The sequence below is a fragment of the Hyla sarda genome, chromosome 6, assembly GCF_029499605.1.
Source record: "Hyla sarda isolate aHylSar1 chromosome 6, aHylSar1.hap1, whole genome shotgun sequence".
In the NCBI taxonomy this organism is placed as follows: Eukaryota; Metazoa; Chordata; class Amphibia; order Anura; family Hylidae; genus Hyla; species Hyla sarda.
In genome coordinates, this window is record NC_079194.1 from 140946594 (window position 1) to 140968299 (window position 21706).

The 21706-nt window shown below is 41.4% G+C and overlaps 1 protein-coding gene and 1 long non-coding RNA gene across 20 annotated transcripts in view; one reads left to right on the forward strand and one right to left on the reverse strand.

Moving 5' to 3' along the window:
* ATP2B2 (ATPase plasma membrane Ca2+ transporting 2) overlaps positions 1–21706 on the reverse strand; it is a 281828-nt gene that overhangs the window by 113279 nt on the left and 146843 nt on the right. The gene's annotated exons all lie outside the window — the stretch shown is intronic.
* LOC130276229 (uncharacterized) overlaps positions 1–21706 on the forward strand; it is a 220822-nt gene that overhangs the window by 110693 nt on the left and 88423 nt on the right. For all 5 annotated transcript variants that reach the window (XR_008845057.1, XR_008845055.1, XR_008845056.1 and 2 more), the window contains one exon: positions 16248–16385. This is a non-coding gene — a long non-coding RNA (uncharacterized LOC130276229). The remainder of the gene's footprint in view (positions 1–16247; positions 16386–21706) is intronic.

Consider the following 21706-nt stretch of genomic DNA (forward strand, 5'->3'; position numbering starts at 1 on the left):
ATTGGTCTATTCTTGCCTCTTGTAAAATTGTACGTAAATTCTGGTTAAACTCCTGAAGTGGGTTATGGTCAAGTTTACGATAAGTATCTTTATCATTCAACAGTCTCATCACCATAGCCTTATAGTAACTTTTATCCATCAGGACGATGTTTCCTCCTTTATCAGAAGGTTTGCAAACAATCTCATTATTATGTTGTATTTCATCAAGTGCTCGGATTTCTTCCGTAGATAAGTTAGATGGAATATGGGGAGTCCTTGACCTTAGGGAACTGATCTCGTGTGTAACCATCTTAACAAAAGTATCGATATTAGAGTATTGTGACAAGGATGGTGTAAAGCTTGACTTAGGTTTAAGATTAGAGAAGGGAGCTTCAACTGAGACAATTCCTGTCTCACTTTCTTCTTCTAGCTGTTCTAGCATAGTAACAACTTGCTGATCTTGTTGTCTGTTCACAGCAGGATTGGTAGCAAGGTTTTTGTGAAATTTGTGTAGGGCAAGCTTCCTGCCAAATAGATTTATATCTTTAGTCCAAGTAAAAATATTACAAGGTGGTGTAGGGGTGAATGATAACCCCTTTTGTAATACGGACAGATGGTGTTCATTCAGAACTAGGGATGACAGGTTACAAATTTGCAATTGGTCACTGGTAGCATCAGTTATTGTCTGGGAATTGGATTGTATCCCCATTTGTCGCGATCCCTCAGTTGGACCCCTGGTTCTAAAAAAAGGTGAGGGGGATTCTGTGGTAATCCTCCCATATGAGTAATCGTTGGAATGCCAGGTGCCCGTGGGGCAGCTGTTGTTGCTGTAGGACCAGGTATCACTGGGGTCATATGTACCTCTGCAGGATTGGGTAAGGCAGAGGATAAAAATCCATGTGAGTGCATGGAGGGATGGCCACCTCCTTGAGTAGTATGAGGTGGGCATGGTTGTGAATGGCCTTGTGGTCTAGGGGTGTTCTCAGATTTAAAAATACCAGTATTTTTTCTGTAGGGTTGACGTCTCTTATTGCTCCTAGATCGCGATCTAGGGTGAAACCTCTTAGGGCCACTCTGGACGTTAGTACTATCCTCAGTACCTGAGTATTCAGAATCCGAAATATCTGTATACCTATTACCCTGAAAATCTTGTTGTTGTGATTTTAAATAAATCTGTCCTGTTTCAAAATCCCTCTTGTCTCGTACGTATTTCCTGTGTTTCCTTTCTTTAATCTCACTTAAAAAACTATCAAGATGTTTCTTAAGTTTTTGCTCCAAAAGAGGATACTCAGGTTGTGTTTGGAATATTTTAATTTCACTAATTTGTGTTTCCAACCGTATACCAATTTTTGTAAATGCACCCTTCTCAAAATCTAGTAGATATTGTAACATACGTAAGGAGTTTTCAGTTAAAAGTTGTTGCCAACCTTGTATAAATTCAGTTTCGTTTTGATGTGAGTTAGGAGTGATATTGATTCTTAAACCACGATAAACAATTTTTTGCTGGAGGTATGTTTCGAGACTGGCAATCTCCCACCAGGAACGATAATACTGTTTATAAGTTTTTTGTAAATCCCTAAAAGCTGAATTTATATCAACTTGATTAAAGGGAAGATTTTGAAGTGAAAAGACATGAGCAGCATCAGCTTTAGAGTGCTCTAAATTAGGTTTGTTGGACAGGAATCCAGCCATCAGTGCATAATAAGCTTGACAGTCCACAAAAAGGAGTGATTAACTCCAATTAATTAATGCAATAGGAGGGACCTATGAGTGGAGGGTAAATCCAATATTATTAACATTTGACCGCTAAGCGGTCACTAAGACCCTAAATTTCCCACCCAATTTAAAACTTAACGTTTAATGAGCCGAGATTAAAATAACCTCACACATATTGATCCATGGTGCATTGATTGGCATGACACTGCATGCTATAGAAGTGAATTGAAAAATTAGACTGTGGCTGCAGTCCACAGTCTATAGTGTGAGACAATTAAAAATCTAACACATTGCCCGCCCGCCCGACGTTTCGCCACAGGCTGTGGCTTTATCAAGGGCTAAGAGGCAAATGGCGTGCAAACAAGCCTTGCAGGGGTTTAAATAACCTCCTGTCTCTAACGTCATTAGAACATGTCACTTCCTGTATTAACATGACATCTCATTGGTTACAATCATATGCAGACTCATGATTGACCGCTTCCTGGCCAATGAATTTTTAGACCAGGATGCATCTTGCTATATTCGTTTGATTGACAGCATCCTTGACCAACCAGCTGAGAACAATCAAGCTTCTGAACTCCTCATTGGTGCCGGAAGCTGTATACGTATGTGCGCCATCGGTCCTGCGCTAACTAATAGCTTCCCGAACCTCCGATATGGGCGCATGCGCAGTACGGATGCGCAGAAAAAACGTGCGCGAATACTTAGTCATATACAGGCACTGCTGGAAGCTGCGCGACAGACATATGCGCCGGCACTTAGCCGATTTTTGGCATATGATTCACTCATGGCTATTGTGATAGGGCTGTAATACACAATATAACCACTATTGTGAACAACGACTGCGTAGCAAGTGATAGGTTAATTCGAGAACACTAATAAGTTACTATCTGGCAATATAAGACGGCCAACCTAGCAACGTAAGTATAAGATCAGAACAAGGAAATATTAATCGATAGAGGGAGGAGCAATTACTCATCTGTTCTGCATAGATGTAGTCATAATTAATTCATATCTCAACGGAAGTTAATCATAAATATAATTAATAAAGGCTTATAACGGCTCTTCTATATAGTAACAATTGTAATAAGTGATTCCTGTCCTACAAGAAGGCTGCAAAGGTGAAGCCTTCATTCAGTCCATTTGGACTTTGGGATTTTAATCTCCAAATCCAACGGGCTTCTTCTTGAAGCAGTCTGGTGTTAAGATTGCCACGTCTCGGACCTAGTTTACACTGGGTAATGCCACAGAAACGTAATTCAAAGGGAGCATCATTGTGTACAGTCCTCATATGCCTAGCAATTGGCGTATCTTGGTAGGTGTTAATAGTACTCATATGTTTTGAGATACGCCTACGCAATTGTTGAACTGTCTTTCCTACATAGATTTTAGGACAATTGCAAGTGGCTAGGTACACTACCCCCGTCGTTTGACAGGTGATGAAGTCCCTAATTTGATATTTCCGATTATCAATCGGATTAGAGAATTCTTTTGTACGTGGCATAAATTTGCAAAAATTGCACCGTCCACATGGATGTGATCCTTGAATTGAAGATTTCAACCAACTGGATGCAGACTCCTCTGCATAAAAACTCCTAACTATTTGATTTTGAATATTGGGTCCTCTACGATAGGTTATAGAGGGGTGAGTAGAGATCACCTCCCTAAGGTCATTATCCACCTGTAATATAGGCCAATATTTCCTAAGTATATTCATGATTTTTTGATTGTGTTGATCAAAAGTTCCGATACACCTAATGATCTTTTGGCCACTATTGTCTTTAGCCAATTTGTGATCACGTAATAATTCAGATCTTGGAGTAGCCCTGGCTCTGGCGAAGGCCTTGTGAAGGACTTTCTTAGGGTAACCTCTATTGGTGAAGCGTCTATACAGGAGATCACATTCTTCTTGAAATTTAAGAGGGTCAGAGCAATTCCTTTTGGCTCGTAGATATTGACTGATAGGGATGCCTTTCTTCAATGGTACGGGATGATAACTCTTCCAATTGAGAAAACTATTGGTTGACGTAGGTTTACGATATATAGAAGTGTGAATGTGACCAAGTGAATCAATAGTGATAGTGAGGTCAAGAAAATGAAGAAATTTATCATGAATTTCAGAAGTAAAGTGCATATTAATATGATTAGTGTTAAGTGCTTGAACGAAGGATTGAAATAGTTGTGTGGTGCTGTCCCAAAAAATCAATATATCATCTATATAACGACCCCAAAATAAAATGTGAGAGTTAAATTCTTGAAAAGTGTCAGAGAAAACGTGAGTGTCTTCCCACCACCCTAAGAATAAATTAGAATAATTCGGTGCACAAGGAGTGCCCATAGCAGTGCCCTTCAACTGAAAATAAAAGTGCCTATCAAAAAGGAAAAAATTGTGAGTAAGTAGAAAACGTAATAAGGTCAAAACAAATTTGTTGTGTGCTGTGTACTGAAGACCTTTAGTCGTTAGGAAATGTTGTACAGCATGAAGTCCCTGTTCATGTTGGATGTTTGTATAGAGAGATTCCACATCCAAACTAGCTATAAGGGTACCTGGAGGGAATGTGATCTCCTGTAATTTCTTCACAGTGTCCTTGGTATCCTTAATAAAGGACGGAAGAGAGGAAACAAAAGGGGCCAAGAACTGATCTACATAGTGACTGATATTTTGTGTAATATTGTCACACCCTGAAACAATAGGTCTGCCAGGGATAGGGGAACTCCGTTTGTGCACCTTAGGAAGGGCGTAGAAAGTGGCTATTGTTGGCGATGGATTAAAGAGATATTTAAATTCTTCTTCTGTTATCAATTGGTCTATTCTTGCCTCTTGTAAAATTGTACGTAAATTCTGGTTAAACTCCTGAAGTGGGTTATGGTCAAGTTTACGATAAGTATCTTTATCATTCAACAGTCTCATCACCATAGCCTTATAGTAACTTTTATCCATCAGGACGATGTTTCCTCCTTTATCAGAAGGTTTGCAAACAATCTCATTATTATGTTGTATTTCATCAAGTGCTCGGATTTCTTCCGTAGATAAGTTAGATGGAATATGGGGAGTCCTTGACCTTAGGGAACTGATCTCGTGTGTAACCATCTTAACAAAAGTATCGATATTAGAGTATTGTGACAAGGATGGTGTAAAGCTTGACTTAGGTTTAAGATTAGAGAAGGGAGCTTCAACTGAGACAATTCCTGTCTCACTTTCTTCTTCTAGCTGTTCTAGCATAGTAACAACTTGCTGATCTTGTTGTCTGTTCACAGCAGGATTGGTAGCAAGGTTTTTGTGAAATTTGTGTAGGGCAAGCTTCCTGCCAAATAGATTTATATCTTTAGTCCAAGTAAAAATATTACAAGGTGGTGTAGGGGTGAATGATAACCCCTTTTGTAATACGGACAGATGGTGTTCATTCAGAACTAGGGATGACAGGTTACAAATTTGCAATTGGTCACTGGTAGCATCAGTTATTGTCTGGGAATTGGATTGTATCCCCATTTGTCGCGATCCCTCAGTTGGACCCCTGGTTCTAAAAAAAGGTGAGGGGGATTCTGTGGTAATCCTCCCATATGAGTAATCGTTGGAATGCCAGGTGCCCGTGGGGCAGCTGTTGTTGCTGTAGGACCAGGTATCACTGGGGTCATATGTACCTCTGCAGGATTGGGTAAGGCAGAGGATAAAAATCCATGTGAGTGCATGGAGGGATGGCCACCTCCTTGAGTAGTATGAGGTGGGCATGGTTGTGAATGGCCTTGTGGTCTAGGGGTGTTCTCAGATTTAAAAATACCAGTATTTTTTCTGTAGGGTTGACGTCTCTTATTGCTCCTAGATCGCGATCTAGGGTGAAACCTCTTAGGGCCACTCTGGACGTTAGTACTATCCTCAGTACCTGAGTATTCAGAATCCGAAATATCTGTATACCTATTACCCTGAAAATCTTGTTGTTGTGATTTTAAATAAATCTGTCCTGTTTCAAAATCCCTCTTGTCTCGTACGTATTTCCTGTGTTTCCTTTCTTTAATCTCACTTAAAAAACTATCAAGATGTTTCTTAAGTTTTTGCTCCAAAAGAGGATACTCAGGTTGTGTTTGGAATATTTTAATTTCACTAATTTGTGTTTCCAACCGTATACCAATTTTTGTAAATGCACCCTTCTCAAAATCTAGTAGATATTGTAACATACGTAAGGAGTTTTCAGTTAAAAGTTGTTGCCAACCTTGTATAAATTCAGTTTCGTTTTGATGTGAGTTAGGAGTGATATTGATTCTTAAACCACGATAAACAATTTTTTGCTGGAGGTATGTTTCGAGACTGGCAATCTCCCACCAGGAACGATAATACTGTTTATAAGTTTTTTGTAAATCCCTAAAAGCTGAATTTATATCAACTTGATTAAAGGGAAGATTTTGAAGTGAAAAGACATGAGCAGCATCAGCTTTAGAGTGCTCTAAATTAGGTTTGTTGGACAGGAATCCAGCCATCAGTGCATAATAAGCTTGACAGTCCACAAAAAGGAGTGATTAACTCCAATTAATTAATGCAATAGGAGGGACCTATGAGTGGAGGGTAAATCCAATATTATTAACATTTGACCGCTAAGCGGTCACTAAGACCCTAAATTTCCCACCCAATTTAAAACTTAACGTTTAATGAGCCGAGATTAAAATAACCTCACACATATTGATCCATGGTGCATTGATTGGCATGACACTGCATGCTATAGAAGTGAATTGAAAAATTAGACTGTGGCTGCAGTCCACAGTCTATAGTGTGAGACAATTAAAAATCTAACACATTGCCCGCCCGCCCGACGTTTCGCCACAGGCTGTGGCTTTATCAAGGGCTAAGAGGCAAATGGCGTGCAAACAAGCCTTGCAGGGGTTTAAATAACCTCCTGTCTCTAACGTCATTAGAACATGTCACTTCCTGTATTAACATGACATCTCATTGGTTACAATCATATGCAGACTCATGATTGACCGCTTCCTGGCCAATGAATTTTTAGACCAGGATGCATCTTGCTATATTCGTTTGATTGACAGCATCCTTGACCAACCAGCTGAGAACAATCAAGCTTCTGAACTCCTCATTGGTGCCGGAAGCTGTATACGTATGTGCGCCATCGGTCCTGCGCTAACTAATAGCTTCCCGAACCTCCGATATGGGCGCATGCGTCTTAGTGACCGCTTAGCGGTCAAATGTTAATAATATTGGATTTACCCTCCACTCATAGGTCCCTCCTATTGCATTAATTAATTGGAGTTAATCACTCCTTTTTGTGGACTGTCAAGCTTATTATGCACTGATGGCTGGATTCCTGTCCAACAAACCTAATTTAGAGCACTCTAAAGCTGATGCTGCTCATGTCTTTTCACTTCAAAATCTTCCCTTTAATCAAGTTGATATAAATTCAGCTTTTAGGGATTTACAAAAAACTTATAAACAGTATTATCGTTCCTGGTGGGAGATTGCCAGTCTCGAAACATACCTCCAGCAAAAAATTGTTTATCGTGGTTTAAGAATCAATATCACTCCTAACTCACATCAAAACGAAACTGAATTTATACAAGGTTGGCAACAACTTTTAACTGAAAACTCCTTACGTATGTTACAATATCTACTAGATTTTGAGAAGGGTGCATTTACAAAAATTGGTATACGGTTGGAAACACAAATTAGTGAAATTAAAATATTCCAAACACAACCTGAGTATCCTCTTTTGGAGCAAAAACTTAAGAAACATCTTGATAGTTTTTTAAGTGAGATTAAAGAAAGGAAACACAGGAAATACGTACGAGACAAGAGGGATTTTGAAACAGGACAGATTTATTTAAAATCACAACAACAAGATTTTCAGGGTAATAGGTATACAGATATTTCGGATTCTGAATACTCAGGTACTGAGGATAGTACTAACGTCCAGAGTGGCCCTAAGAGGTTTCACCCTAGATCGCGATCTAGGAGCAATAAGAGACGTCAACCCTACAGAAAAAATACTGGTATTTTTAAATCTGAGAACACCCCTAGACCACAAGGCCATTCACAACCATGCCCACCTCATACTACTCAAGGAGGTGGCCATCCCTCCATGCACTCACATGGATTTTTATCCTCTGCCTTACCCAATCCTGCAGAGGTACATATGACCCCAGTGATACCTGGTCCTACAGCAACAACAGCTGCCCCACGGGCACCTGGCATTCCAACGATTACTCATATGGGAGGATTACCACAGAATCCCCCTCACCTTTTTTTAGAACCAGGGGTCCAACTGAGGGATCGCGACAAATGGGGATACAATCCAATTCCCAGACAATAACTGATGCTACCAGTGACCAATTGCAAATTTGTAACCTGTCATCCCTAGTTCTGAATGAACACCATCTGTCCGTATTACAAAAGGGGTTATCATTCACCCCTACACCACCTTGTAATATTTTTACTTGGACTAAAGATATAAATCTATTTGGCAGGAAGCTTGCCCTACACAAATTTCACAAAAACCTTGCTACCAATCCTGCTGTGAACAGACAACAAGATCAGCAAGTTGTTACTATGCTAGAACAGCTAGAAGAAGAAAGTGAGACAGGAATTGTCTCAGTTGAAGCTCCCTTCTCTAATCTTAAACCTAAGTCAAGCTTTACACCATCCTTGTCACAATACTCTAATATCGATACTTTTGTTAAGATGGTTACACACGAGATCAGTTCCCTAAGGTCAAGGACTCCCCATATTCCATCTAACTTATCTACGGAAGAAATCCGAGCACTTGATGAAATACAACATAATAATGAGATTGTTTGCAAACCTTCTGATAAAGGAGGAAACATCGTCCTGATGGATAAAAGTTACTATAAGGCTATGGTGATGAGACTGTTGAATGATAAAGATACTTATCGTAAACTTGACCATAACCCACTTCAGGAGTTTAACCAGAATTTACGTACAATTTTACAAGAGGCAAGAATAGACCAATTGATAACAGAAGAAGAATTTAAATATCTCTTTAATCCATCGCCAACAATAGCCACTTTCTACGCCCTTCCTAAGGTGCACAAACGGAGTTCCCCTATCCCTGGCAGACCTATTGTTTCAGGGTGTGACAATATTACACAAAATATCAGTCACTATGTAGATCAGTTCTTGGCCCCTTTTGTTTCCTCTCTTCCGTCCTTTATTAAGGATACCAAGGACACTGTGAAGAAATTACAGGAGATCACATTCCCTCCAGGTACCCTTATAGCTAGTTTGGATGTGGAATCTCTCTATACAAACATCCAACATGAACAGGGACTTCATGCTGTACAACATTTCCTAACGACTAAAGGTCTTCAGTACACAGCACACAACAAATTTGTTTTGACCTTATTACGTTTTCTACTTACTCACAATTTTTTCCTTTTTGATAGGCACTTTTATTTTCAGTTGAAGGGCACTGCTATGGGCACTCCTTGTGCACCGAATTATTCTAATTTATTCTTAGGGTGGTGGGAAGACACTCACGTTTTCTCTGACACTTTTCAAGAATTTAACTCTCACATTTTATTTTGGGGTCGTTATATAGATGATATATTGATTTTTTGGGACAGCACCACACAACTATTTCAATCCTTCGTTCAAGCACTTAACACTAATCATATTAATATGCACTTTACTTCTGAAATTCATGATAAATTTCTTCATTTTCTTGACCTCACTATCACTATTGATTCACTTGGTCACATTCACACTTCTATATATCGTAAACCTACGTCAACCAATAGTTTTCTCAATTGGAAGAGTTATCATCCCGTACCATTGAAGAAAGGCATCCCTATCAGTCAATATCTACGAGCCAAAAGGAATTGCTCTGACCCTCTTAAATTTCAAGAAGAATGTGATCTCCTGTATAGACGCTTCACCAATAGAGGTTACCCTAAGAAAGTCCTTCACAAGGCCTTCGCCAGAGCCAGGGCTACTCCAAGATCTGAATTATTACGTGATCACAAATTGGCTAAAGACAATAGTGGCCAAAAGATCATTAGGTGTATCGGAACTTTTGATCAACACAATCAAAAAATCATGAATATACTTAGGAAATATTGGCCTATATTACAGGTGGATAATGACCTTAGGGAGGTGATCTCTACTCACCCCTCTATAACCTATCGTAGAGGACCCAATATTCAAAATCAAATAGTTAGGAGTTTTTATGCAGAGGAGTCTGCATCCAGTTGGTTGAAATCTTCAATTCAAGGATCACATCCATGTGGACGGTGCAATTTTTGCAAATTTATGCCACGTACAAAAGAATTCTCTAATCCGATTGATAATCGGAAATATCAAATTAGGGACTTCATCACCTGTCAAACGACGGGGGTAGTGTACCTAGCCACTTGCAATTGTCCTAAAATCTATGTAGGAAAGACAGTTCAACAATTGCGTAGGCGTATCTCAAAACATATGAGTACTATTAACACCTACCAAGATACGCCAATTGCTAGGCATATGAGGACTGTACACAATGATGCTCCCTTTGAATTACGTTTCTGTGGCATTACCCAGTGTAAACTAGGTCCGAGACGTGGCAATCTTAACACCAGACTGCTTCAAGAAGAAGCCCGTTGGATTTGGAGATTAAAATCCCAAAGTCCAAATGGACTGAATGAAGGCTTCACCTTTGCAGCCTTCTTGTAGGACAGGAATCACTTATTACAATTGTTACTATATAGAAGAGCCGTTATAAGCCTTTATTAATTATATTTATGATTAACTTCCGTTGAGATATGAATTAATTATGACTACATCTATGCAGAACAGATGAGTAATTGCTCCTCCCTCTATCGATTAATATTTCCTTGTTCTGATCTTATACTTACGTTGCTAGGTTGGCCGTCTTATATTGCCAGATAGTAACTTATTAGTGTTCTCGAATTAACCTATCACTTGCTACGCAGTCGTTGTTCACAATAGTGGTTATATTGTGTATTACAGCCCTATCACAATAGCCATGAGTGAATCATATGCCAAAAATCGGCTAAGTGCCGGCGCATATGTCTGTCGCGCAGCTTCCAGCAGTGCCTGTATATGACTAAGTATTCGCGCACGTTTTTCTGCGCATCCGTACTGCGCATGCGCCCATATCGGAGGTTCGGGAAGCTATTAGTTAGCGCAGGACCGATGGCGCACATACGTATACAGCTTCCGGCACCAATGAGGAGTTCAGAAGCTTGATTGTTCTCAGCTGGTTGGTCAAGGATGCTGTCAATCAAACGAATATAGCAAGATGCATCCTGGTCTAAAAATTCATTGGCCAGGAAGCGGTCAATCATGAGTCTGCATATGATTGTAACCAATGAGATGTCATGTTAATACAGGAAGTGACATGTTCTAATGACGTTAGAGACAGGAGGTTATTTAAACCCCTGCAAGGCTTGTTTGCACGCCATTTGCCTCTTAGCCCTTGATAAAGCCACAGCCTGTGGCGAAACGTCGGGCGGGCGGGCAATGTGTTAGATTTTTAATTGTCTCACACTATAGACTGTGGACTGCAGCCACAGTCTAATTTTTCAATTCACTTCTATAGCATGCAGTGTCATGCCAATCAATGCACCATGGATCAATATGTGTGAGGTTATTTTAATCTCGGCTCATTAAACGTTAAGTTTTAAATTGGGTGGGAAATTTAGGGTCTTAGTGACCGCTTAGCGGTCAAATGTTAATAATGCTCTGCACATAACTCCAAGTGTATAGGAATGTACAGATGCAGACACTAGGATTGAAATTATTTTGTGTACCAGGACAAGTGGATTGTCATGAGGGACAAGTAGATTGTCCTCTCATTTGACAGGTAGTTTTTTTTGTTTTCTTTAGTTTCCACACCACTGGGTCTGATAATGTGAACCCGGTCAGCAAAGAACATTTAGGAAGCAGATTGCTCTGTGCATGGAGCCACAGAGCTCTTTGGGTCATATAGAAGGTTCTAGATGCTGATAAGTCTGGGAAGGGATTTATACTGACATCAAACAAATGTCTCCACACAACAGGGCTCAGCTATATCAAAACTCATCTAATAAAGGGGTGATGCCATGCGTACCCATATACTAACACTGCACCACAAGAAAAAAGCGAAAGGTACATATATTTCCAAGTTTATTTCAGTTTACAAAAATACACAACAGACAAAGACGCTTAAAAACATCTAAAAGGCCAAAAGGGCCATTGGACAAACAGGGGGGGGGGGCCCTCCCAGGGCACCAAAAAGGAGAGACCCCTCCCAGGGCACCTGCAATTCTCAATGCAAATATATTTAGACGCCAGCCACTCCAACCTGTGCTATATATAATATTCCATGCATAATTACAACCCTGGCTAAAAACAATATTGGGGGAGATTTATCAAAACCTGTGCAAAGGAAAAGTTGTCCAGTTGCCCATAGCAACCAATCAGCTTGCTTCTTTGATTTTTAACAAGACCTCTGCAAAATGAAAGAAGCGATCTGATTGGTTGCTACTGGTGTGTGAGATTATTACACGTTTGTATTACGAGTGGGATGTATAGGTCATTCCACACACCCTATATAATATTGTAAGGACAGGTATAGGTAGTCTGGTACTGCATATTGGGAGGTCCTGTGAACTACTGGGGTTTCCCTATAAGCATAAGAGCGATACATTCACCGAGTATGCATAGGGATATGTATATAGAAGTGCATGGTTTACTAATTTTTATCCATTCTGCAATAGATCTTTGGAAAATGTATATAGAGAGATGCCCTTATGTTGCTGTTATGAGAACTGGAGAGTTGCCCTGATGTTGACGGAGTGTTGCTTTGAGGCTGACTATATGACAACAGGAGAATTGCCCTGGTGGTGTTGCCTTGATGATTGGAGAGTTGCCCTGAAGCTGATGCTATAACAACTGGAGAGCTGCCTTGGTGCTGATGTGATGTTAACTGGAAAAGTGAGAAAGATATAACGTGGAGATATGTGGATGCACTATATCGAGTAGGGTCTACCTTGATGGGGACCTAAGTTATGTGATCTCGCCTTGTGGTTTCTCGGGAGGATCCGATTTAGAAAACACCATGGAAATTTCTGGACACTACATAAGATATTCCTAATCTGAAGACTCCAGATGTAGACATGGAAAGTGTGGAGGACGCTTACTCCTTTGCTCCTGTGCTGCCCTACGGCCAATGTTTCTTAATCTTGGGACTGTGTATGTACTGGAACTAGTGTATTGATAATTTAGTTAGTGCAGATATGTGCAGAGGTGCACAGTATGAAGAAATGTTATCTATGTCCTCTGGAACTCCTTTTTCTACCTAGGAACACTCTGAAAATAATGCCCTGTTTGACTGTGTTTAGACATGATATGGGTCATGCATAAATGATATGAATAAAACTGTGATGTTATTTGTAAAGGAGGAGGTAACTGTGGTTCAGTGTGGTTGAATATGTGGTACGCATGTAACGGAGTTAATGTATGTTGGTGCTACAATGGATAATATGGGAACTTGTAGATGTGATGTGTGCTTGTGCTGCGATTGATAGAAGGGAACATGCATATGCATAATACGTGTACACAACATATATGACCGCACATTAAGTGTGGCTTGGGGTAATAAGCTATGAATTAATATGATCTGTGGGTATAGCTATCGCACGGTATCAATATGGTATGTTGGTATGGCTAACACACAATATCATAGGGATATATATTGGGACTTACGTTCTACTTGAATAGGCACTTTAATGTGGATCATGGGAGTAATTAGGTTGAATATGCACTCTAAGGCTAAATATGCACTTTAATGTGGATTATGGGAGTATTAAGATTCAATATGCTTTCTTATGGTGGCATATTAGGCTTATATCTATGGCTATGAGAGTATGACTCTAAGGTGGTGAGAATACGATAAAATAAGCTAAGCTAATATGCACATATATATAGTTCTAAGGTTAAGGACACAAGGTGCCTATCACCTTTGGGAATCTCAATAAAATGGTGGCATATGTATTTTGTTACAATTATAGTATGGATAAGATAAGCTAAGATAATATGGTGATGTAGTTTTTTATTTGCACCAGTAAGGCAATGGTGACCACATATATATGTATATATTAATGTTCTCTTTGGGGATGTGTATAAGATAACTGACGTGAAGTGGACAGGAATGCAGGTGGTGACTTTATAATTCCCTGGGATACTGATGTGAAATGGACAGATAAATGGACTAATAATATCTACACTGAAATGGACTAATAATATCTACACTGTATATTGGATACTGTGTTCCTTACCGTATACATAGGTTTGGATACTGTGTTCCTTACCGTATGTATAGGTTTGGATACCGTGTTCCTTACCTCATACATAGGTTTGGATACCATGTTCCTTACCTTATACATAGGTTTGGATTAGGGATCGACCGATATCGTTTTTTAGGGCCGATACCGATAATCGGTGCAGGTTAGGGCCGATAGCCGATAACTTATACCGATATTCCGGTATAAGTTATCGGCTATTTAACCCCCTGCGACACCGCTGCAGATCATTGATTTAAAGCGGGCGCTTTAAATCAATGATCTGCACTGGCTTTTGCGGGGCCATAGGCCACCGCCGCCACCACCCGCTTCTCTCCCCTACCTGTCAGGGTGGTCCGGGCCATCCATCCATCGTTCATGTAGTGTCCGGGGGCGTTCCGGGTGGAGGGTGGTCCGGTCCGGGCTGTCCTTCTTCTCCGGCGGTCATTTTCTCCACTCCGGGCAGTACGCTGCATAGACGCCATTGCGCAGTGACGCCTGTGCGCAGCGACGCACCTGACGTCAAGGCGTAGCGGCGTCTATGCAGCGTACTAGGCCGGAGCCTGCCTGGAGTGGAGAAGAAGACCTTGGGAGAAGGACAGCCCGGACCGGACCGCCCTCCACCCGGAACGCCCCCGGACACTACAGGAAGGAAGGATGGATGGCCCGGACCACCCCCATTACGGGTAAGTTTATTTTTTTTATTGACTCGGAGGGTGGGGGAGGGGCCCGACTGGTATAGCGGTATGGGCAAAAATCCATACCGTTATACCGCCTAGCATCACGGTGGGGGGTGCGACGCGGTGCGGTGGGTCGGGGGTGCGGTGCGGTGGGTCGGGGGTGTGGTGCGGCGGGTCGAGGGGGTGGTGGTCGCGGTGCGGTGGGGGCGGTGCGGGGGGCGGGGCATTATCGGCTTATCGGCAAGATAATTGCCGATACCGATAATGCCCAAAATCGTGATTATCGGCCGATAATATCAGCCATACCGATAATCGGTCGATCCCTAGTTTGGATACTGTGGTCCTTACCTGATACATAGGTTTGGACTACCGTATATATTGTATGGGTCACATGAATATGGTTTGGAATTTATAAGAGATATTGGTCTTTCATAAGGATAAGGCACTTTTTTTTTTGAGCATCTGCTGATAACAGAGTGAGGACATTAGCGCAGCGCACGAAACATTCTAGCGCATGCGCGGATGAATGATGGCTCATTGAGGTATGCAATGCAGAGCGCATGCGTGTTAAGATTCTGAGAGGACAGATGTGAACTGAGAAGCACCCAGAAGTGATAGCCGCCGTCAGCGGCGTTGCATATGTAAACATAGATGCATGGATCTACGGACCACCAGGTATCTTCTCCTGTTGTAGATTACCCTAATTAAGTTATATATATATATATATATATATACATACATATATATATATATATATATATATATATATATAGCAGGGACTGTGAATCATGGCCCAACACCCCTGAGGAAGTTGCCGACAGGGGCAACGGAACGCGTGGGGTCTAGGGGGGCACCTGCCTGGGAAACTCCTCCATCTGCCGTCTGCTGTCCGCCTGTACCCTGGCCCATTTGATACCTGGATGCAGGTGGTAACACAATACTGTTTTTAGCCAGGGTTGTAATTATGCATGGAATATTATATATAGCACAGGTTGGAGTGGCTGGCGTCTATATATATTTGCATTGAGAATTGCAGGTACCCCGGGAGGGGTCTCTCCTTTTTGTTTGCCCCCCCCACCCCACCCGTTTGTGCAGTGGCCCTTTTGCCCTTTTAGATGTTTTAAGTGTCTTTTTCTGCTGTGTATTTGTGTAAGCTGAAATAAACTTAGAAATATATGTATCTTTGAGTGTGCGCTGAATTGTGTAATGCTTTTTTCTTGTGGTGCAGTATAAAAAAGTTGCAGTATAAAAAAGTCCCAGCACTCACCACATAGGATGCAGTATTTTGTAGTATTTATTCACATTAGGTTAGGATAAAGGTACAGACAGGACGCATTTTGGCACAACAGGCCTTCCTCAGCTGTCTGGCACAACAGGCTTTCCTCAGCTGTCTGACAGTTGAGGAAAGCCTGTTGTGCCGAAATGCATCCTGTCTGTACCTTTATCATAACTTGATGTAAATAAACACTACAAGATATTGCATAGTACCTGGTGAGTGCTGGGACTTTCTTATTATCGTGTTTTTGGTTTTGATGCAACCACATGCACCTACCCAGATGCAGTTGTGCTGACACTTCTTCATCATCTATTCAGACCAGGCCGTTTCAGCAAATCAGCCAAAGATGCTTAAATATGACACAACAGAAAGCCATCAGCTTCTGAACACGTCAGCCAGACAACACATCCTCTGTATTCTGAACAGAGGGCATAGAGGAATAAGCCAGCAGAAAGGTAAGCCAGCATTCATCACAAAACCTGTTACCTGTTACAGTGTGTATTGGACCGTGAGATCGCTACACTGTTAATAAGAAACCATTATGCCACTAATTAGTCCCTAATTACTACTGGAATGTGTGTATATACAGTACATGGTTAACTCTATGAAGACTATACAAAATATACCTCTAATTTGTCCTATTGTGACAATAAATACCCCAGAATTACATGTATTTCAACAATATATGGATATATTTAAACAAAGTATGAATACATTTCTTTGTACATTGTCTCCACGGGCAGAACATTGAAAGGCTCTTCATATACAACAACAGAATACAACATCCTATTTTATTGTATTGTAATTTATTATCGAGACAAGGCACAAGTGTGTGTGTGTGTGTGTGTAAACCCTCTTAGTATTTTTATATTAATTTATATTTTTTTGTATTTCTTTTTTTTTCATTTATATCTTATTTTATTTTTTATTCTATTTCTGTGCAGTTTCCCATTAATATGTTTATATGTTGTGTGATTATATTAATACATCCAATACTACTATCTTACATATTTACCAATTTAACGTTATCTTCAGTTTAGAACATTGTAAGCTTTTATGTATGTTGTTTTATTAATAGTTTTCAGGAGTACACTGGTATTTTACAGCTGCACTTATCTGTGAATATTCATTTTTCATCTTAAAGGGGTACTCCGCTAAAAACATCTTCGCCCCTATCCAAAGGATAGAGGATAAGATGTTAGATCAAAGGGGTCCTGCCGCTGGGGACTCCCGCGATCTCTGCTGCGGCACCCCTGTCATTTGGTGCCAGCTGATACGCCTCCTCCATTCATGTTTGTGGGAGGAGGCGTGATAGCTATGTACTAGCCGCCACGCCCCCCTCTCATAGACATGAATGGAGGGGGCGTGGCACTGCCAGCCCAAAGATCGTGGGGGTCCCCAGTGTTGGGACCCCCGTGATCTAACATCTTATCCCCTTTCCTTTGGATAGGGGATAAGATGTTTTCAGTGGAGTACCCCTTTAAGTTGAGATGCCACAACCATTTTTGTATATAAAATATGGCTGGAGGAATTGTCATGGTGGTCTAGGCTGGATAAAAAGGATAAGAAAAGAGAAAAACTCCAATCAGAGAAACGTACTATAGGTGGTGGTTATATGCGGTCATGGTGTGGTAGTATTGTCCCTTGAATGGTGGTATTATTGGTAAAAGTTGATGTTGGGATAAAGAAGAATTTGGTATGTTAGATGTCAACTGCCTGATCCTTTTTCTTTTGGAAACATAAGCTGCCGCCAGTCTTTGAGAAGAAAAAAATGAGTGGCACAGGATGGTGGGTATTAGTGATCAATAGGCGGCAGTGATGAAAGGGCTTCTTTTTTCATCTTTTCACGGGACCCTGTTGGCAGTACCATATATACTGCCTTGATGGTGGTTCCGGTTGCAGGCATGCTCTCATGCTGTCATGTGCAGTGGTTCCTGTGTAGGAAGGAGGAAGGTAAACTGTTCCCATTATCTCTTGATGTCTGTGGGAAAGTGTTATGGGCCTTCTGTATGACTTGTGTAAAAATATAAGGATTGAGTGGCCACAATGAAAACCCGGATCTTTACTGTATTTGATAATAATGATAATAATAAAAATAATAATAAAAAAAGATTGTTTTAAAGTAAATTGCACAAAGTGAAATTACAAAAAAAGACAATAAATTTCCATTACCTTAAAAATGTCTGTTAGTGAAAACTAATGGGTTCAGACATAAATAAACCTCATCCATCTACACATTACTAAGCTGCCTATACACATTAGTGAAAAGTCATCTAAACCAGCCAACTGAGTAATGTATGTGGGGGCCTTCCAACTATGCCCAACAGATGATGTGGGGGAGAGAAGGATCGGGCATGCTGGATTTCAAATGGCCAACCCTGTTGTTTAAAAAGAGACTTAGTCTGGCTGTGGCTTATCTGTCCACTTTCTACTAAGAATACAAATGGCCAAGCCAAACGTTTATGGAGGGATCCATATGGAGTATGGAGGGATCGTCAAACAGCTATTTAGGGAGTACCTTTATTCTATGTTCCTACACAGTTTTTTCAAATTTTTTTTTTTTTTTTTTTAATCTCAGATGTTCTTTGTTTATGGTCTATTTTTTGGTTTGTTTGTGTGTAAACAAAGCCTTACATTAATCCCTGGGTGCACGCTGATGTCTGGCCAACATCTTTATAGTAACGCCTCTTTCCCTGTGATGAGCCTCTGCAGAGTGGAGCTGCATTCTGCAACAGAGGAGGCTCAACACAGAGGCAAGGACGTGTTACTATGAAGATGCTGGACAGACATCACTGTGCACCCAGGGCTTGGGAATGCCCCGGGTGCAACAAACTCACCATTTACATATACCAAAGAATGGGGATTACCAAAGAATGGACAATATAATTTTCATCAGTGTCAACTGTACTACACGCCTATACCAACAGGTTAGTGCGGGTGATACTGATGACAGATTCCCTTTAAGTATTCTGACATGTGGTGTCTCAAGTCTGCGTAATAAATGGTTGTCTATAGCAAGGGTACTGACCCACCACCTTCCTTAAGCTTTACCCTATCACTAGGCAGTCTTAGAATTTGAGCTCCATGAAGTAATCTGGTTACAGACCAGGAACCTTCAGTATGTTCTTGACTCAATCGTGCTATCTGTTATCAGTGGCTAACTAACCTGCCCATTAATTGTAAGCTCTGCAGGTAGCCTCACATGAATGCTTAATGACAGTCACTGTTCTCTGGAGATGTGGTCACATAAAATATAAATGCCCATCATACATAGACTGGAAATGAAAAATGCATGTTAAGTAAGAAAATACCACTGTGCTCACTGCCTGGTAGTAGAGCATTTCCTGTGAAAGGATGAAGAGGAGATACAGTGGTCTCCAGGGGGCTAGAAACATATAGGAGACACAAAGGGGCCACCGCAGACTGGTGTTTGTTTAACCTGGAAGTAACTTGCAGATACCACATATCTAGGGTTCACTCCACAAACCCACAGGCTAAGGCAAAGAGACATATCCACCATGATAAGGAAGTAACAAGGACTACGCTGGCCGTAGCTTGCATGCCCTGGGTGATTTGACCAGTTCTTAGTAGCACAAATGCACAGCTGTAAGGGTCATGGCAGGTGGTGGATCATCTGGGCCTGTGTGGATGATGACGTGATCCATGCCAGGGAGCAGAGTCTAAGGTACCCGCCGCAAAGCGGGATGGACTGCCACAACTCGTCTACATAGGTTGCTGGGATGTGGTGTGGCACAAAAGGAAACTGGCAATACGAGGTCAAGGTAGCAGTGGGTCAGGGCAGGCAGCACAGGTGCAGGGTCAGGTAAGGGAACAAGGATCAAGTACACAGATATCAGGAACACAGAAACACAGTAGCTTTCTCTAGGGCACAAAGGCAAGAAAGATCTGGCAGGGAACAAAGGGAGGAGCTGATACTTAAAGACAAGGTGCAGGTGTAGACACTTGATTAAATGAGTACTGGCCCTTTAAATGTAAGAGCTACGGCGCACGCGCGTCCTAGGAGGCGAGGGCACACGCGCCGGGGCTGCGGGAACAGAAAGACCAGGGAGGTGAGTGACGGGCTGGGATTTGCATGCGGGCGCGTCCGCGATGCGAATCCCAGCCTCACCGACATGGTGGACATGACAAGAGAGAGCTCAAGGCCAGCGTGTCAGGCCGGAGCGCAGATGTTACAAAAGCAGGTGACAGGACAGAATGGCACCATGATACAGTAGCTGTATTCTACTTTGGGCGGACATATGATAGCTGAAACCAGCTGCACAAGGGCCTAAAGGTAAGGAGGCAGGTAATAGAGCTTACTGCTGTCTATGAGTTTACATATCAGGCACTGGGATGATGAATTACATATCTCGCAATTGCTAGCGGATTATTAGAGACATAGGGGACCCTGTTTTATAACCTATCGGAGAGAAAGAAGCCCATATTCTGGTTTTGCACCGGGCCCTTTGTTGTCACTGTCTTCTCCTGCTGTATATGTGAAAACTGCTCCTATGTATAGCTGATCAGTGGAACCATATATAATAGTCCCAATGGCCAATAATCAGCAAAGAGGATCTAATCTTATCTATGTATATAATTATCGTCTCTGGGCTAGTGAGGTGCAGTTCTGGCACTCTCCTAAGCAGCTGGGTCTCTTCCATGAAGGGAACTCCTGGTAAGACATCTCTGGACCAATGAGGTTCAGTCAGTGATTGAGTTGGGATCAGCACTGTCTTATTTTGTAGGATTTCTGTTTATATGAACTCTGTTAATATGAACACCGGGAGATTCCCAGGTACTTAGTGGAGACCTAACTCCTGCAGGATGACCACCTTATGTCTTGCTGCTCTGCTACATAACCTATGAAATTCACACAAACAAGAAAAAAAAATTCTGCACTCACAGCAAAGTAATGGAATGTCTGCTCCTAGCTGGAAGGTTTCAGTGGACCGGCTCCTGGAATGTCCTTGGGCGCTCAGAGGCGACTGCAGTCACCTCTGAGCGCCCACGGACATTCCAGGAGCCAGTCCACCGGTACCTTTCAGCTTAGAGCAGACAGTCCATTACTTTGCGGTGAGTGCAGAAGGTTTTTTCTTGTTTGTTTGAATCTCTATGACACTTGCGCTTTTCATAACTTCTAGCACCACAGCCAGACATACACCTGATGCGCATCTTCACTTGTCCTACTGCCAATCCACGAGCATATCCCACTCTACATAGGATGATCTGGTAGTGCCTCCCTCTGACCTTCTCTGTGATGTGTATATATAACCTATGACCTTACAGGTTGTTTAATCAAGGTTCAAAGGGATGTAAAGGAATTTAAGGCCATGTTCACGCACCTTTTTTGGCTAGTATATTCAGCTGTAACAAAAAAGAAAAAAAGAAAACAACATAGCTGCTTTACATAAAAAAAAATGGCAGAAGATAATGGCCTTTTTGTTTTAGCCAAATCTGTATAAATCGTCCATAAAATTAATGTATGTGTGTGTACAAGTGGCTGCTGTTTTACTATTAAGTTCAACAGGCATCAAAAGGGAGAGTACTTACCGGTAATCATCTTTTCACAGACCCATAACAGCATCCCTGGAGAGGGCATATCTCACCGCAGGACGGAAAACCTGTGTGAAGATAAAAGCAGGACATGCCTCTCCATACAACTAAGTATCTGTGAGAACACCAGTGGAACTATATAACCTATTCCCTTTTTTTGTTTGCTTTTTTTAAACATATCAAGATGAGTAGAAAAGAGCGGGAAAAAAGCAAGGGTGCTGTC